The following is a 19,844-nucleotide window of genomic DNA, read 5'->3' on the forward strand; positions in this document are numbered from 1 at the left end:
AAGATCCAGAGCAGGAGCAACAGAAAGATCAAGAGAAAGATCAGGAGAAAGAGCAAGAGAAAGAGCAGGAGAAAGATCAAGATCCAGAGGTAGAGCTAGAGCAACCTGACATAACCGTTCCTGAATCATCAGAAGAATTAGAAGAAACACCAGCACCCAGGGGAGCCCTGGCTCCAGAGCTCCCACAAACACCCTCACCAGTCCCCACTCCAGATCTGTTCTTGCCCTTCCTTGACGCTGTGCTTCTCCTCATTTTTGTCTCTGTCCTGCATCTCCTCAAATTTTTTCATCTTTTATTTTCAATAATATCCCTTGTATAAATTAAAGTGTTTTTAATATTTTCAAAATTACCATTCAGTGGCATCAAGTACATTTTTAATATGGGGCAACCCTTACCACCATCTAGTGGTCGAACAGCTTCATCAACTCTCTAGCCATTAAGCTGTCAATCCCCATCCCGCCTCTCCCTGTCCCTGACTACCACTCCATTTTCTGTGTGTGTGAATTTACCTATCGTGGATTTTTCCTATCAGTACGGTTATATGTTATGTGGCCTTTTGTATCTGGCCGCATAATATGAGAAAGATCTGATTAATTTTCATTTTATGTTTTTAGTAAGAGGAAAATTACAGAAAAATCAAAGACTCTATGTAGAGACACAAAGCCCTGATAGTTATTATTGCCATAATCTTGAAATAGGAACTACTGTTGAATGACCAGAGAGCCAGAAGCCACTGAGGAAAATGCTGACTTTTCCTGGTCCGAACAAAAACCAGAATAATGTCAAAAGGTGAAAAGACAAACCCCAGACTGGAAAATTCTTCATGGGCAGAGAAAGGGTAGTATGCATCCTAGTTGTACAAAGAGTTCTCATTTATCCATAGGGACAAAGGACATATTCCTGCAGTTCCACAGGGAAGCAATTCACATGGCCAGTAAATGTCAGACATCCGCGGCCTCCCTAATGATTATGCACCGAAATTTACTCACTATTCAGATAGCATTTGCCCCATCAGATGGGCAGGTCTGTATGTCTGGTGACCACCAGCTCTTGTGAGAATGAAGGAAGAAGAAGTCCCAGCAGATGCCCCAGGAGATGTGTCCATTGATACCCCTGTCGCAGGAGCCACTCAGCAGCTCCTACCAAAATGCCCACGTGTGTCCATGTGCCGGGCAGCAGTGATGCTAGGAAGTTACGCCACCTATATATGTATTCTCCCTATGTTAATCAATAGATTCAATAAAGCTAAACTTGAAAAATTCCAAAGAGTGATGTTTAGGGGACTTGTCAAATAACCTCAAAGTTAATATGAAAAAAATTATGTGGAAAAATGGCCCCCAAAATGTTCAAGACATAAGAAGAACAATAATAATAAAAACAAAGAGGTAATTTGCTCCGTCCAATGAAATGTATTGCAAAGGAACATACTTGAAAGTGCATGAGATTGGCAAAGAATAAGCGAATAGTTCAGGGGAATAAAAGTTTGAATTTTGAAACAGATTCTGGTATATGTGGAAAGGATTCAGATTACTTAGGGGAAAGCACTTCATCATTACAGGGATTGAAATATTATTTATTTGGAAATTAAATCCAGTTATGCTTTTGCTAGGTACCGTTCACAAAAATAAATCTGAAATGAATTACTAACTTCAATATTTTGCAAAAGTATTAAGCATTAGAAGAAAGAAAAACACATAATAATTTCCACAGAAGCCAAAACTACTTTTGAGAAAATGTAAGACTCATAAATATCAAAACACTAGATAAAATAAGATTTGACCATACGTATTTGTATATCTCAAGATAGAGAAAAATGTGTTATGTGAATGTATTGTGAATTTAGAAAATCAAAAAGAATTCATTAAAAACCTATTACAAACAAGACGACTTACTAAAATAAAATTTACATGTTGCGATTTAGAAAAATTCACATATAAAATTAATAAATGTCTTATGTAATAACAATAACTATCTAGATTACATTACGCAAATCAAGATTCCATTTTCAATAGCCACAAAATTGTTAAAATATTTGGCATAAAGCTAACAAGAACTCGACAAAGCCTGTTTAATTACGTGATTTAAGCATTAGAACACTCTTAAAACATACATACACAAACGATAGAGAAATGTCAGAGATATTTTCTTGGCCAGAAAGCCACATGATCCTAAGGATTTTATTTTCTCCTAAGTTACTTTATACGTGTGTCATGATCACATTAAAAATAGTCTCATTTGTTTCTTCACCTAGAAGAAAATAAGATGATTATAAAATGTTGATGAAACATTAATCGTTCATCAGAAAAAAATGAGGAAACAAATCAAAAGGGAGGGGTAAGTCTACCAGAGATCGAAAATATTTTTTTATAAATTCTTCATTATCAAGACCATATGGAATTTGTTTATAAGTAAATATAAAACCTAATGAAAAAGAATGGAGAATTCAAAGAGATACCCAAGATTTATAGAAATTTAGTATTTAAGAAAGATAGCATTTCAAATCACTGGTGAAATTATGCTGCTACTAATGTAGCAGCAGTTAACATGGATGGCATAGCAGCAATTAATAAAGCAAAGCAAACTCAAACAAAAGGTAAATGCCACCAACTAGGTCAAAAGGACACGACAAAAAGTAATTACAAGCTCTAATACTTAAAATGGGTGATCAATAATGTTTCAATTAAAAAAAAAGCAAAAAAAATTAAAAACCTCTTAAACTAGGATAATATCATTAATACAATGATGTGTGAAAAAATGAGATGGAAATGACCAACAAAATGAAATAAAAATGAACAAAATATATGAACAATCTAAGAACACAAAAGGAAATTTAAATTGGCATCAATACTTAATTAGGTGCTTAAAATCCCTCATAGAGAACTAAACATTTAAAATATATTGAAATATACAAGACTTCACCTATTAGATTTGCAAAATTTAATTTTTTGATAACAAACTTGTTAGTGAGACTGTGGGGATACAGGTATTATAATACATTGTGGTGGAATGCAAATGGTAGAGCCCATAAGGAGCAGAAACTCGCAAAATTTAGCAAAATTATACTTGGATATTTACTATTTTACACTGTAACCCAATATTCTGGAATCTATATCATATGTAAACTTGAAAAATTATAAGGTGAGGTGTCGACAAGATTGTTAATATGACAATACCTATTACTAAGGGTTGGAAACACCCCAAATTTTCATTCATAAGGTTTGCATGAATAATTAGGGTGCATTTTTACAATCATGATTTCTAAACACTGAGTGTAAAATGTTATTGAAAAAACGAACAAACTGAAGACAATGAAGAGATGTACATGTTCACAGATGAGAAAATAAGTAGGGAAAATATATCAATTCTTCCAAATAAATCTATAAATTTTGTTTATATGTCAATAACAGTTGACATTTTTTACGCAATTTGATAAACTACTAATTCTATATTTCATACGGTTGAGTAAAGGCATAGAATGGACCAAACGGCTCTGGTTCTTCTCTGCAAATGGTGTTCATTTCCTACCATCTTCAGGTAGCTTCCTAATCTAGAATATTCTGAGGGCCTCCTAGATCACTTTCCTCTCTTAGAATGTCAGGCACTCGATAGCACGTCTTCTCCTCTTTCTTATCCTGGGATCATCTCCCAAGCCAGGGTGCAGCTGAATCAGCTCTTTCTCCAGCTCTCGGCACCATGCTTGGCATATGGTGGATACAAACAGAGAGAACAGAGGAGACAGAGCACAAGACTCTAGAGACAGGCGTGTTACAATGACATTTAGAAAGTGACACCTTCTCACTTTTGATCCTGTATTGGTTAGAAGTGAGTCACAAAGTCCAGTCCACACTGCAGGGCAAGGGATTACGTGAGGATGTGTGCAGCAGATGGTGGGGACCACTGGGAGCCCCTGAGGAGTCGCCAACCACACAGACAGAGATGTGGCACTTGAGCCCAAACCTAAATACACACGAAGCCATTGTGAGGTTTTATGGAGGAAAGCAGTATGTGAATGCATGAAATTCCAACTGTCGCATGGTGCAGACAGGGAAAACAGACCAAGAGCAAAAGTGACATTTTCAAGATTATATGACAGGAACCAGACCTGTCGTTAGTCGTATTCCATGCTACCTTCCACACCGTCGTGGATTTTATCTCTAGTCTTGTTTATTAGCTGCATGTGACACCGGCCATAGGTTTCAGAGATGTTTTCTCACACATGCCTGATGCCATCCCTAGGAAGAAGATGCTAGAAAGATCCCCACTGTGCAAAAGGGGAGACTGGGGAGGTCATGAGAGTGACAATGGCTTGTCCAGGGTCACATAAAGTGATAAGAAGCAGGAGCTGGGGATGAACCTACGTGTATCTCCTCCGAGCTGTGACGCTGGCTGCACCCAGGCATTGCACAGGGGTGTGGTCAGGCAGTGTTGGTGGAAGTGTGGGCAATAGAGAGAGTTCATGGGGAAGGAGGGTCAGCAGACAGGTACCCAGAGGGGCATTTGCAGTCTTGAACACAGAGGAGGGGCTCAGGAAATGAGGTATCAGGAAGTGACTTCACTTCCTTGACGACAGACCCCAACAGAACTCGGAACTCGGTAACCTGGCACCCACATTCTATACACAGCCCCTTCCCCAGCTCACTTGGCCACAGGCAGAGTGAGATGTTGTGCTGTATCCCGAGGTCCCGGGGCCGTAGCCCCAGGAAGCCCTGTGCTGAGAGGCTTGTCCAATGCTTCCGGCGCTGGTTCAGCCCTCGCCCTCGACCCCTGTGGCCGTCTGGGAGGAGGTCCCCAAAGGTAATGTCAGGTGGCCCAGAGGAGGTTGGGCAAGGCCAGGCCAGCACTATGAGCCTCCCTGGGTGACTGCACCCCCTCCTCCTGAGTGTGTGGGGAACGGGGACATGGGACACCCTCCCAGGGCAGGGGCAGAGGGTGGGGGGTTTATAAACCTGCTGGTCCTGGTGTGTTCACACCTCAGGTCTGGCTGGAGGGTGAACGGGGACTGCCGGGGTGGCAACCACCACCCTGTCCATTAACCCTGGGCCCTCAGGCTGTCTTCTCATGTCCTCCCTGGGGTCAAGACTGGCCTCCAGCCCCTGCCCTCCTTGGGGTTCACGGTACTGTCACTGTGTATCTCTCCCCTGTCCTGTCCTAGAGTGAAGACACATCTTCATTGAGCTCAGATGCCACCCACATGGTGTGGCCTCTCCCGGCACGCACCCTGAAGAAGCGGGTGGAGCACCTGGTGCCTGCTGTCTTGGGTGGTGACCAATCTTATGTCCACCTGTTTCTGTCAAGCTACAAGAACGTTGCCAGTCCCCGGCATGTGCTGCACCTGCTTTTCCTCAGGTGAGCACTCAGGCCCTGGATCACACAGTGCCACTAGGCCGCCTCCCAGCTGTGAGTCTTAGGACTGTCACCACACCCCTCTGAGCCTCAGTTTCCTCCTGTGTTCAGTGGGTGGTCACAGGAACAAGCTCCAGTGGGTCCCCCATGGAAAGTGCTGCTCCTGAGTCCAGCCCTGTGGAAGGTCTGCTGGAGGGGCCGCGGTCGTCCTCATTCAGGATTCCTGAAACCCCCACGAGGAAGTCTCTGTCACCCCCTCACTGACCTCGTTGACTTGGGCTTCACTGTTTTCACATTTTTACAGGAAATTTGAGATTCTATCTGTAGGCTTCTGCGTGAATTCAAAGCAGGGAGACCAGAGGCGGGCAGTGCGGCTTCAGGTGCACCCAGATATCTTGGGAGGAGTTGGTTGGGGTTCATTCCTTCAACAATCATACGTGATGCCACACTATGTGCAGTCTCTTTCTGGGCACTGACCATAATCCAATGAACCGAGGAGACTGCATTCCCTGCCCTCCTGGGCTTCCAATCTAGTCAGAGGTGAGACAGTCACAGTAGACATGAGAAGCAGGTAGTGCCACCATGTGGTAGATTTGACACACTCCTGACCTCTTCTAGGTATGGAAACATGATTTCTGATTGTGACGGGGATGGGGAATCCCTGGAGCAGCTAAAATGGTAAGTGGAGTTTAGGTGCAGAAGGAGGGGCTCCCATCTCCACACAACTGCGTGTATTCTGCGGGGGCGTGTGGGTGGGGGGCTGGCAGAACTCTGGCTCTCACACATCTTATGATTCCTGCTACAGGGCTGAGGGCTCAAGGCTTTCCCTGCAGGGAAAGGAGTCAAGACGGCTGGGGATGTGGTCCCAGGCACCGTAGGGTGTGGGAGAGGCTGGAGAGCAGAGTGAGCCCAGAGAGAATCCATCCCCTCGCCCTCCCACCCAGCCCTGCCCACACCCCCAGAGCCCGTGCTGAGCCAGAGCAGGAGGTGTGCAGAGCATCCCGCTCACACTCGGGGCTGGAGCCTCCATGGGGATGCTCAGCTGGTGCTGAGGGTGCAGAGTGTGGTCAGGGCCAAGAGATTGCTGTCACTGGGAAAAGGATATGCAGATTTTCATGCCGACACTTGGGCAGTACATTCACGTGTGAGGTCAAGTTTGGGCTTTTCCAAGGGCCCTGGGTAGGCCAGGGGAGCAGCGCCTCCCTCTGTTTCCTCATTTATCAGATATTGCTGGACACCTCCTGTTTGACAGTGAGTAATGCCCAGAGCAGACAGCACCCTCCTGGGGTGGACAGGTCATTCCAGCAGGGACGGGGCAGTGACACAGACAGAGGAGGTTGTCAGGTTTCCCTGAAGAAGGGAAACGTGGTCACATCAGTGGTTGAAGGCTCCTCCCATGGAGGCTTTTGCCAGCCCCTCCTTGGCTGCCAGGCCCATCTTGCGCCAGAACTGCCATACTGGGGGTGGACATTGGATGGGCTGGTCTATGGACAGGCATGGGCAGAGGGTACTAGACTGCAGCTCACTCAGGGGAGCCTTGGGAGGGCAGCATAGAGGGATAGGCCAGGCCTCTGATGCTGTTGCCCACCTGTCTCCCACAGTGCCATGTCCTCTGTCTTAAAGATCTGGCTGGAATTCTATTCCACCGATTTCCACGAGCCTCCTGAATTTCATTCTTTGAAGTTTCTTTCGGCCTATGTACATATCAGTATGCGAGGTTCAGTGGTGGAGCGTAAGGCTGATCTTCTTCTGGCGCAGCTGGAGAAGCTGGAGCACCTGGAGCCTAGTGAGGCAGAGACTGAGGGTGAGGAGGAAGAGGGTGGGTGCCTGTGCGGGTTTGGAGAGGGGCCTGGGCTGGGCCACACAGAACAGAGTTTCCAGAAGCAGGCTGGGGACAGGGGCACTGAGTACTCAGAACAATCATACAGTGTTCTGCAGTGTGGGGAGACTTCCTGAGGCTGGGCCTCTGGACTTGGGCTTCTGGAAAGACAGTGTCATTGGATGAGACATAGAAACTCACATTGATATTTTCAATTGTTGTCTATCCAGTTCCAACTCCTGCCCAGGCTGAACAACTGTCCCAAGAGCTGCTGCCATGTTCGGCTCGAGTTCCAGCTCCAGCTCCAATTCCACTGCCGGAGGCAGAGCGAGAGCAAGATCCAGAGCCTAAGCCAGAGCAAGAAGTAGAGCATGAGCAAGATCCAGAGCAAGAGGTAGATCAGACGCAAGATCCACAGCAGGAGCAACAGAAAGATCAAGAGAAAGATCAGGAGAAAGAGCAAGAGAAAGAGCAGGAGAAAGATCAAGATCCAGAGGTAGAGCTAGAGCAACCTGACATAAACGTTCCTGAAACATCAGAAGAATTAGAAGAAACACCAGCACCCAGGGGACCCCTGGCTCCAGAGCTCCCACAAACACCCTCACCAGTCCCCACTCCAGATCTGTTCTTGCCCTTCCTTGACGCTGTGCTTCTCCTCATTTTTGTCTCTGTCCTGCATCTCCTCAAATTTTTTCATCTTTTATTTTCAATAATATCCCTTGTATAAAATAAAGTGTTTTTAATATTTTCAAAATTACCATTCAGTGGCATCAAGTACATTTTTAATATGGGGCAACCCTTACCACCATCTAGTGGTCGAACAGCTTCATCAACTCTCTAGCCATTAAGCTGTCAATCCCCATCCCGCCTCTCCCTGTCCCTGACTACCACTCCATTTTCTGTGTGTGTGAATTTACCTATCGTGGATTGTTCCTATCAGTACGGTTATATGTTATGTGGCCTTTTGTATCTGGCCGCATAATATGAGAAAGATCTGATTAATTTTCATTTTATGTTTTTAGTAAGAGGAAAATTACAGAAAAATCAAAGACTCTATGTAGAGACACAAAGCCCTGATAGTTATTATTGCCATAATCTTGAAATAGGAACTACTGTTGAATGACCAGAGAGCCAGAAGCCACTGAGGAAAATGCTGACTTTTCCTGGTCCGAACAAAATCCAGAATAATGTCAAAAGGTGAAAAGACAAACCCCAGACTGGAAAATTCTTCATGGGCAGAGAAAGGGTAGTATGCATCCTAGTTGTACAAAGAGTTCTCATTTATCCATAGGGACAAAGGACATATTCCTGCAGTTCCACAGGGAAGCAATTCACATGGCCAGTAAATGTCAGACATCCGCGGCCTCCCTAATGATTATGCACCGAAATTTACTCACTATTCAGATAGCATTTGCCCCATCAGATGGGCAGGTCTGTATGTCTGGTGACCACCAGCTCTTGTGAGAATGAAGGAAGAAGAAGTCCCAGCAGATGCCCCAGGAGATGTGTCCATTGATACCCCTGTCGCAGGAGCCACTCAGCAGCTCCTACCAAAATGCCCACGTGTGTCCATGTGCCGGGCAGCAGTGATGCTAGGAAGTTACGCCACATATATATGTATTCTCCCTATGTTAATCAATAGATTCAATAAAGCTAAACTTGAAAAATTCCAAAGAGTGATGTTTACGGGACTTGTCAAATAACCTCAAAGTTAATATGAAAAAATTTATGTGCAAAAATGGCCCCCAAAATGTTCAAGACATAAGAAGAACAATAATAATAAAAATTAAAGAGGTAATTTGCTCCGTCCAATAAAATGTATTGCAAAGGAACATACTTGAAAGTGCATGAGATTGGCAAAGAATAAGCGAATAGTTCAGGGGAATAAAAGTTTGAATTTTGAAACAGATTCTGGTATATGTGGAAAGGATTCAGATTACTTAGGGGAAAGCACTTCATCATTACAGGGATTGAAATATTATTTATTTGGAAATTAAATCCAGTTATGCTTTTGCTAGGTACCGTTCACAAAAATAAATCTGAAATGAATTACTAACTTCCATATTTTGCAAAAGTATTAAGCATTAGAAGAAAGAAAAACACATAATAATTTCCACAGAAGCCAAAACTACTTTTGAGAATATGTAAGACTCATAAATATCAAAACACTAGATAAAATAAGATTTGACCATACGTATTTGTATATCTCAAGATAGAGAAAAATGTGTTATGTGAATGTATTGTGAATTTAGAAAATCAAAAAGAATTCATTAAAAACCTATTACAAACAAGACGACTTACTAAAATAAAATTTACATGTTGCGATTTAGAAAAATTCACATATAACATTAATAAATGTCTTATGTAATAACAATAACTATCTAGATTACATTACGCAAATCAAGATTCCATTTTCAATAGCCACAAAATTGTTAAAATATTTGGCATAAAGCTAACAAGAACTCGACAAAGCCTGTTTAATTACGTGATTTAAGCATTAGAACACTCTTAAAACATACATACACAAACGATAGAGAAATGTCAGAGATATTTTCTTGGCCAGAAAGCCACATGATCCTAAGGATTTTATTTTCTCCTAAGTTACTTTATACGTGCGTCATGATCACATTAAAAATAGTCTCATTTGTTTCTTCACCTAGAACAAAATAAGATGATTATAAAATGTTGATGAAACATTAATCGTTCATCAGAAAAAAATGAGGAAACAAATCAAAAGGGAGGGGTAAGTCTACCAGAGATCGAAAATATTTTTTTATAAATTCTTCATTATCAAGACCATATGGAATTTGTTTATAAGTAAATATAAAACCTAATGAAAAAGAATGGAGAATTCAAAGAGATACCCAAGATTTATAGAAATTTAGTATTTAAGAAAGATAGCATTTCAAATCACTGGTGAAATTATGCTGCTACCAATGTAGCAGCAGTTAACATGGATGGCATAGCAGCAATTAATAAAGCAAAGCAAACTCAAACAAAAGGTAAATGCCACCAACTAGGTCAAAAGGACACGACAAAAAGTAATTACAAGCTATAATACTTAACATGGGTGATCAATAATGTTTCAATTAAAAAAAAAGCAAAAAAAATTAAAAACCTCTTAAACTAGGATAATATCATTAATACAATGATGTGTGAAAAAATGAGATGGAAATGACCAACAAAATGAAATAAAAATGAACAAAATATATGAACAATCCAAGAACACAAAAGGAAATTTAAATTGGCATCAATACTTAATTAGGTGCTTAAAATCCCTCATAGAGAACTATACATTTAAAATATATTGAAATATACAAGACTTCACCTATTAGATTTGCAAAATTTAATTTTTTGATAACAAACTTGTTAGTGAGACTGTGGGGATACAGGTATTATAATACATTGTGGTGGAATGCAAATGGTAGAGCCCATAAGGAGCAGAAACTCGCAAAATTTAGCAAAATTATACTTGGATATTTACTATTTTACACTGTAACCCAATATTCTGGAATCTATATCATATGTAACCTTGAAAAATTATAAGGTGAGGTGTCGACAAGATTGTTCATATGACAATACCTATTACTAAGGGTTGGAAACACCCCAAATTTTCATTCATAAGGTTTGCATGAATAATTAGGGTGCATTTTTACAATCATGATTTCTAAACACTGAGTGTAAAATGTTATTGAATAAACGAACAAACTGAAGACAATGAAGAGTTGTACATGTTCACAGTTGAGAAAATAAGTAGGGAAAATATATCAATTCTTCCAAATAAATCTATAAATTTTGTTTATATGTCAATAACAGTTGACATTTTTTACGCAATTTGATAAACTACTAATTCTATATTTCATACGGTTGAGTAAAGGCATAGAATGGACCAAACGGCTCTGGTTCTTCTCTGCAAATGGTGTTCATTTCCTACCATCTTCAGGTAGCTTCCTAATCTAGAATATTCTGAGGGCCTCCTAGATCACTTTCCTCTCTTAGAATGTCAGGCACTCGATAGCACGTCTTCTCCTCTTTCTTATCCTGGGATCATCTCCCAAGCCAGGGTGCAGCTGAATCAGCTCTTTCTCCAGCTCTCGGCACCATGCTTGGCATATGGTGGATACAAACAGAGAGAACAGAGGAGACAGAGCACAAGACTCTAGAGACAGGCGTGTTACAATGACATTTAGAAAGTGACACCTTCTCACTTTTGATCCTGTATTGGTTAGAAGTGAGTCACTAAGTCCAGTCCACACTGCAGGGCAGGGGATTACGTGAGGATGTGTGCAGCAGATGGTGGGGACCACTGGGAGCCCCTGAGGAGTCGCCAACCACACAGACAGAGATATGGCACTTGAGTCCAAACCTAAATACACACGTAGCCATTGTGAGGTTTTATGGAGGAAAGCAGTATGTGAATGCATGAAATTCCAACTGTCGCATGGTGCAGACAGGGAAAACAGACCAAGAGCAAAAGTGACATTTTCAAGATTATATGACAGGAACCAGACCTGTCGTTAGTCGTATTCCATGCTACCTTCCACACCGTCGTGGATTTTATCTCTAGTCTTGATTATTAGCTGCATGTGACACCGGCCATAGGTTTCAGAGATGTTTTCTCACACATGCCTGATGCCATCCCAAGGAAGAAGATGCTAGAAAGATCCCCACTGTGCAAAAGGGGAGACTGGGGAGGTCATGAGAGTGACAATGGCTTGTCCAGGGTCACATAAAGTGATAAGAAGCAGGAGCTGGGGATGAACCTACGTGTATCTCCTCCGAGCTGTGACGCTGGCTGCACCCAGGCCTTGCACAGGGGTGTGGTCAGGCAGTGTTGGTGGAAGTGTGGGCAATAGAGAGAGTTCATGGGGAAGGAGGGTCAGCAGACAGGTACCCAGAGGGGCATTTGCAGTCTTGAACACAGAGGAGGGGCTCAGGAAATGAGGTATCAGGAAGTGACTTCACTTCCTTGACGACAGACCCCAACAGAACTCGGAACTCGGTAACCTGGCACCCACATTCTATACACAGCCCCTTCCCCAGCTCACTTGGCCACAGGCAGAGTGAGATGTTGTGCTGTATCCCGAGGTCCCGGGGCCGTAGCCCCAGGAAGCCCTGTGCTGAGAGGCTTGTCCAATGCTTCCGGCGCTGGTTCAGCCCTTGCCCTCGACCCCTGTGGCCGTCTGGGAGGAGGTCCCCAAAGGTAATGTCAGGTGGCCCAGAGGAGGTTGGGCAAGGCCAGGCCAGCACTATGAGCCTCCCTGGGTGACTGCACCCCCTCCTCCTGAGTGTGTGGGGAACGGGGACATGGGACACCCTCCCAGGGCAGGGGCAGAGGGTGGGGGGTTTATAAACCTGCTGGTCCTGGTGTGTTCACACCTCAGGTCTGGCTGGAGGGTGAACGGGGACTGCCGGGGTGGCAACCACCACCCTGTCCATTAACCCTGGGCCCTCAGACTGTCTTCTCATGTCCTCCCTGGGGTCAAGACTGGCCTCCAGCCCCTGCCCTCCTTGGGGTTCACGGTAGTGTCACTGTGTATCTCTCCCCTGTCCTGTCCTAGAGTGAAGACACATCTTCATTGAGCTCAGATGCCACCCACATGGTGTGGCCTCTCCCGGCACGCACCCTGAAGAAGCGGGTGAAGCACCTGGTGCCTGCTGTCTTGGGTGGTGACCAATCTTATGTCCACCTGTTTCTGTCAAGCTACAAGAACTTTGCCAGTCCCCGGCATGTGCTGCACCTGCTTTTCCTCAGGTGAGCACTCAGGCCCTGGATCACACAGTGCCACTAGGCCGCCTCCCAGCTGTGAGTCTTAGGACTGTCACCACACCCCTCTGAGCCTCAGTTTCCTCCTGTGTTCAGTGGGTGGTCACAGGAACAAGCTCCAGTGGGTCCCCCATGGAAAGTGCTGCTCCTGAGTCTAGCCCTGTGGAAGGTCTGCTGGAGGGGCCACGGTCGTCCTCATTCAGGATTCCTGACACCCCCACGAGGAAGTCTCTGTCACCTCCTCACTGACCTCGTTGACTTGGGCTTCACTGTTTTCACATTTTTACAGGAAATTTGAGATTCTATCTGTAGGCTTCTGCGTGAATTCAAAGCAGGGAGACCAGAGGCGGGCAGAGCGGCTTCAGGTGCACCCAGATATCTTGGGAGAAGTTGGTTGGGGTTCATTCCTTCAACAATCATACGTGAAGCCACACTATGTGCAGTCCCTTTCTGGGCACTGACCATAATCCAATGAACCGAGGAGACTGCATTCCCTGCCCTCCTGGGCTTCCATTCTAGTCAGAGGTGAGACAGTCACAGTAGACATGAGAAGCAGGTAGTGCCACCATGTGGTAGATTTGACACACTCCTGACCTCTTCTAGGTATGGAAACATGATTTCTGATTGTGACGGGGATGGGGAATCCCTGGAGCAGCTAAAATGGTAAGTGGAGTTTAGGTGCAGAAGGAGGGGCTCCCATCTCCACACAACTGCCTGTGGTCTGCGGGGGCGTGTTGGTGGGGGGCTGGCAGAACTCTGGCTCTCACACATCTTATGATTCCTGCTACAGGGCTGAGGTCTCAAGGCTTTCCCTGCAGGGAAAGGAGTCAGGACGGCTGGGGATGTGGTCCCAGGCACCGTAGGGTGTGCGAGAGGTTGGAGAGCAGAGTGAGCCCAGAGAGAATCCATCCCCTCGCCCTCCCACCCAGCCCTGCCCACACCCCCAGAGCCCGTGCTGAGCCAGAGCAGGAGGTGTGCAGAGCATCCCGCTCACACTCGGGGCTGGAGCCACCATGGGGATGCTCAGCTGGTGCTGAGGGTGCAGAGTGTGGTCAGGGCCAAGAGATTGCTGTCACTGGAAAAAGGATATGCAGATTTTCATGCAGACACTTGGGCAGTACATTCACGTGTGAGGTCAAGTTTGAGCTTTTCCAAGGGCCCTGGGTAGGCCAGGGGAGCAGCGCCTCCCTCTGTTTCCTCATTTATCAGATATTGCTGGACACCTCCTGTGTGCCAGTGAGTAATGCCCAGAGCAGACAGCACCCTCCTGGGGTGGACAGGTCATTCCAGCAGGGATGGGGGCAGTGACACAGACAGAGGAGTTTGTCAGGTTTCCCTGAAGAAGGGAAACGTGGTCACATCAGTGGTTGAAGGCTCCTCCCATGGAGGCTTTTGCCAGCCCCTCCTTGGCTGCCAGGCCCATCTTGTGCCAGAACTGCCATACTGGGGGTGGACATTGGATGGGCTGGTCTATGGACAGGCACGGGCAGAGGGTACAAGACTGCAGCTCACTCAGGGGAGCCTTGGGAGGGCAGCATACAGGGATAGGCCAGGCTTCTGATGCTGTTGCCCACCTGTCTCCCACAGTGCCATGTCCTCTGTCTTAAAGATCTGGCTGGAATTCTATTCCACCGATTTCCACGAGCCTCCTGAATTTCATTCTTTGAAGTTTCTTTCGGCCTATGTACATATCAGTATGCGAGGTTCAGAGGTGGAGCGTAAGGCTGATCTTCTTCTGGCGCAGCTGGAGAAGCTGGAGCACCTGGAGCCTAGTGAGGCGGAGACTGAGGGTGAGGAGGAAGAGGGTGGGTGCCTGTGCGGTTTTGGGGAGGGGCCTGGGCTGGGCCACACAGAGCAGAGTTTCCAGAAGCAGGCTGGGGACAGGGGCACTGAGTACTCAGAACAATCATACAGTGTTCTGCAGTGTGGGGAGACTTCCTGAGGCTGGGCCTCTGGACTTGGGCTTCTGGAAAGACAGTGTCATTGGATGAGACATAGAAACTCACATTGATATTTTCAATTGTTGTCTATCCAGTTCCAGCTTCTGCCCAGGCTGAACAACTGTCCCAAGATCTGCTGCCATGTTCGGCTCGAGTTCCAGCTCCAGCTCCACCTCCACTGCCAGAGGCAGAGTGAGAGCAAGATCCAGAGCCCAAGCCAGAGCAAGAAGTAGAGCAGGAGCAAGATCCAGAGCAAGAGGTAGAGCAGGAGCAAGATCCAGAGCAAGTGGTAGATCAGACGCAAGATCCAGAGCAGGAGCAACAGAAAGATCAAGAGAAAGATCAGGAGAAAGAGCAAGAGAAAGAGCAGGAGAAAGATCAAGATCCAGAGGTAGAGCTAGAGCAACCTGACATAACCGTTCCTGAATCATCAGAAGAATTAGAAGAAACACCAGCACCCAGGGGAGCCCTGGCACCAGAGCTCCCACAAACACCCTCACCAGTCCCCACTCCAGATCTGTTCTTGCCCTTCCTTGACGCTGTGCTTCTCCTCATTTTTGTCTCTGTCCTGCATCTCCTCAAATTTTTTCATCTTTTATTTTCAATAATATCCCTTGTATAAATTAAAGTGTTTTTAATATTTTCAAAATTACCATTCAGTGGCATCAAGTACATTTTTAATATGGGGCAACCCTTACCACCATCTAGTGGTCGAACAGCTTCATCAACTCTCTAGCCATTAAGCTGTCAATCCCCATCCCGCCTCTCCCTGTCCCTGACTACCACTCCATTTTCTGTGTGTGTGAATTTACCTATCGTGGATTGTTCCTATCAGTACGGTTATATGTTATGTGGCCTTTTGTATCTGGCCGCATAATATGAGAAAGATCTGATTAATTTTCATTTTATGTTTTTAGTAAGAGGAAAATTACAGAAAAATCAAAGACTCTATGTAGAGACACAAAGCCCTGATAGTTATTATTGCCATAATCTTGAAATAGGAACTACTGTTGAATGACCAGAGAGCCAGAAGCCACTGAGGAAAATGCTGACTTTTCCTGGTCCGAACAAAAACCAGAATAATGTCAAAAGGTGAAAAGACAAACCCCAGACTGGAAAATTCTTCATGGGCAGAGAAAGGGTAGTATGCATCCTAGTTGTACAAAGAGTTCTCATTTATCCATAGGGACAAAGGACATATTCCTGCAGTTCCACAGGGAAGCAATTCACATGGCCAGTAAATGTCAGACATCCGCGGCCTCCCTAATGATTATGCACCGAAATTTACTCACTATTCAGATAGCATTTGCCCCATCAGATGGGCAGGTCTGTATGTCTGGTGACCACCAGCTCTTGTGAGAATGAAGGAAGAAGAAGTCCCAGCAGATGCCCCAGGAGATGTGTCCATTGATACCCCTGTCGCAGGAGCCACTCAGCAGCTCCTACCAAAATGCCCACGTGTGTCCATGTGCCGGGCAGCAGTGATGCTAGGAAGTTACGCCACATATATATGTATTCTCCCTATGTTAATCAATAGATTCAATAAAGCTAAACTTGAAAAATTCCAAAGAGTGATGTTTACGGGACTTGTCAAATAACCTCAAAGTTAATATGAAAAAAATTATGTGGAAAAATGGCCCCCAAAATGTTCAAGACATAAGAAGAACAATAATAATAAAAACAAAGAGGTAATTTGCTCCGTCCAATAAAATGTATTGCAAAGGAACATACTTGAAAGTGCATGAGATTGGCAAAGAATAAGCGAATAGTTCAGGGGAATAAAAGTTTGAATTTTGAAACAGATTCTGGTATATGTGGAAAGGATTCAGATTACTTAGGGGAAAGCACTTCATCATTACAGGGATTGAAATATTATTTATTTGGAAATTAAATCCAGTTATGCTTTTGCTAGGTACCGTTCACAAAAATAAATCTGAAATGAATTACTAACTTCAATATTTTGCAAAAGTATTAAGCATTAGAAGAAAGAAAAACACATAATAATTTCCACAGAAGCCAAAACTACTTTTGAGAAAATGTAAGACTCATAAATATCAAAACACTAGATAAAATAAGATTTGACCATACGTATTTGTATATCTCAAGATAGAGAAAAATGTGTTATGTGAATGTATTGTGAATTTAGTAAATCAAAAAGAATTCATTAAAAACCTATTACAAACAAGACGACTTACTAAAATAAAATTTACATGTTGCGATTTAGAAAAATTCACATATAAAATTAATAAATGTCTTATGTAATAACAATAACTATCTAGATTACATTACGCAAATCAAGATTCCATTTTCAATAGCCACAAAATTGTTAAAATATTTGGCATAAAGCTAACAAGAACTCGACAAAGCCTGTTTAATTACGTGATTTAAGCATTAGAACACTCTTAAAACATACATACACAAACGATAGAGAAATGTCAGAGATATTTTCTTGGCCAGAAAGCCACATGATCCTAAGGATTTTATTTTCTCCTAAGTTACTTTATACGTGTGTCATGATCACATTAAAAATAGTCTCATTTGTTTCTTCACCTAGAACAAAATAAGATGATTATAAAATGTTGATGAAACATTAATCGTTCATCAGAAAAAAATGAGGAAACTAATCAAAAGGGAGGGGTAAGTCTACCAGAGATCGAAAATATTTTTTTATAAATTCTTCATTATCAAGACCATATGGAATTTGTTTATAAGTAAATATAAAACCTAATGAAAAAGAATGGAGAATTCAAAGAGATACCCAAGATTTATAGAAATTTAGTATTTAAGAAAGATAGCATTTCAAATCACTGGTGAAATTATGCTGCTACCAATGTAGCAGCAGTTAACATGGATGGCATAGCAGCAATTAATAAAGCAAAGCAAACTCAAACAAAAGGTAAATGCCACCAACTAGGTCAAAAGGACACGACAAAAAGTAATTACAAGCTATAATACTTAACATGGGTGATCAATAATGTTTCAATTAAAAAAAAAGCAAAAAAAATTAAAAACCTCTTAAACTAGGATAATATCATTAATACAATGATGTGTGAAAAAATGAGATGGAAATGACCAACAAAATGAAATAAAAATGAACAAAATATATGAACAATCTAAGAACACAAAAGGAAATTTAAATTGGCATCAATACTTAATTAGGTGCTTAAAATCCCTCATAGAGAACTATACATTTAAAATATATTGAAATATACAAGACTTCACCTATTAGATTTGCAAAATTTAATTTTTTGATAACAAACTTGTTAGTGAGACTGTGGGGATACAGGTATTATAATACATTGTGGTGGAATGCAAATGGTAGAGCCCATAAGGAGCAGAAACTCGCAAAATTTAGCAAAATTATACTTGGATATTTACTATTTTACACTGTAACCCAATATTCTGGAATCTATATCATATGTAACCTTGAAAAATTATAAGGTGAGGTGTCGACAAGATTGTTAATATGACAATACCTATTACTAAGGGTTGGAAACACCCCAAATTTTCATTCATAAGGTTTGCATGAATAATTAGGGTGCATTTTTACAATCATGATTTCTAAACACTGAGTGTAAAATGTTATTGAAAAAACGAACAAACTGAAGACAATGAAGAGATGTACATGTTCACAGATGAGAAAATAAGTAGGGGAAATATATCAATTCTTCCAAATAAATCTATAAATTTTGTTTATATGTAAATAACAGTTGACATTTTTTACGCAATTTGATAAACTACTAATTCTATATTTCATACGGTTGAGTAAAGGCATAGAATGGACCAAACGGCTCTGGTTCTTCTCTGCAAATGGTGTTCATTTCCTACCATCTTCAGGTAGCTTCCTAATCTAGAATATTCTGAGGGCCTCCTAGATCACTTTCCTCTCTTAGAATGTCAGGCACTCGATAGCACGTCTTCTCCTCTTTCTTATCCTGGGATCATCTCCCAAGCCAGGGTGCAGCTGAATCAGCTCTTTCTCCAGCTCTCGGCACCATGCTTGGCATATGGTGGATACAAACAGAGAGAACAGAGGAGACAGAGCACAAGACTCTAGAGACAGGCGTGTTACAATGACATTTAGAAAGTGACACCTTCTCACTTTTGATCCTGTATTGGTTAGAAGTGAGTCACTAAGTCCAGTCCACACTGCAGGGCAGGGGATTACGTGAGGATGTGTGCAGCAGATGGTGGGGACCACTGGGAGCCCCTGAGGAGTCGCCAACCACACAGACAGAGATGTGGCACTTGAGTCCAAACCTAAATACACACGAAGCCATTGTGAGGTTTTATGGAGGAAAGCAGTATGTGAATGCATGAAATTCCAACTGTCGCATGGTGCAGACAGGGAAAACAGACCAAGAGCAAAAGTGACATTTTCAAGATTATATGACAGGAACCAGACCTGTCGTTAGTCGTATTCCATGCTACCTTCCACACCGTCGTGGATTTTATCTCTAGTCTTGTTTATTAGCTGCATGTGACACCGGCCATAGGTTTCAGAGATGTTTTCTCACACATGCCTGATGCCATCCCAAGGAAGAAGATGCTAGAAAGATCCCCACTGTGCAAAAGGGGAGACTGGGGAGGTCATGAGAGTGACAATGGCTTGTCCAGGGTCACATAAAGTGATAAGAAGCAGGAGCTGGGGATGAACCTACGTGTATCTCCTCCGAGCTGTGACGCTGGCTGCACCCAGGCCTTGCACAGGGGTGTGGTCAGGCAGTGTTGGTGGAAGTGTGGGCAATAGAGAGAGTTCATGGGGAAGGAGGGTCAGCAGACAGGTACCCAGAGGGGCATTTGCAGTCTTGAACACAGAGGAGGGGCTCAGGAAATGAGGTATCAGGAAGTGACTTCACTTCCTTGACGACAGACCCCAACAGAACTCGGAACTCGGTAACCTGGCACCCACATTCTATACACAGCCCCTTCCCCAGCTCACTTGGCCACAGGCAGAGTGAGATGTTGTGCTGT

This window comes from Cynocephalus volans, chromosome 17 (assembly GCF_027409185.1).
Source record: "Cynocephalus volans isolate mCynVol1 chromosome 17, mCynVol1.pri, whole genome shotgun sequence".
NCBI classification, from domain to species: Eukaryota; Metazoa; Chordata; class Mammalia; order Dermoptera; family Cynocephalidae; genus Cynocephalus; species Cynocephalus volans.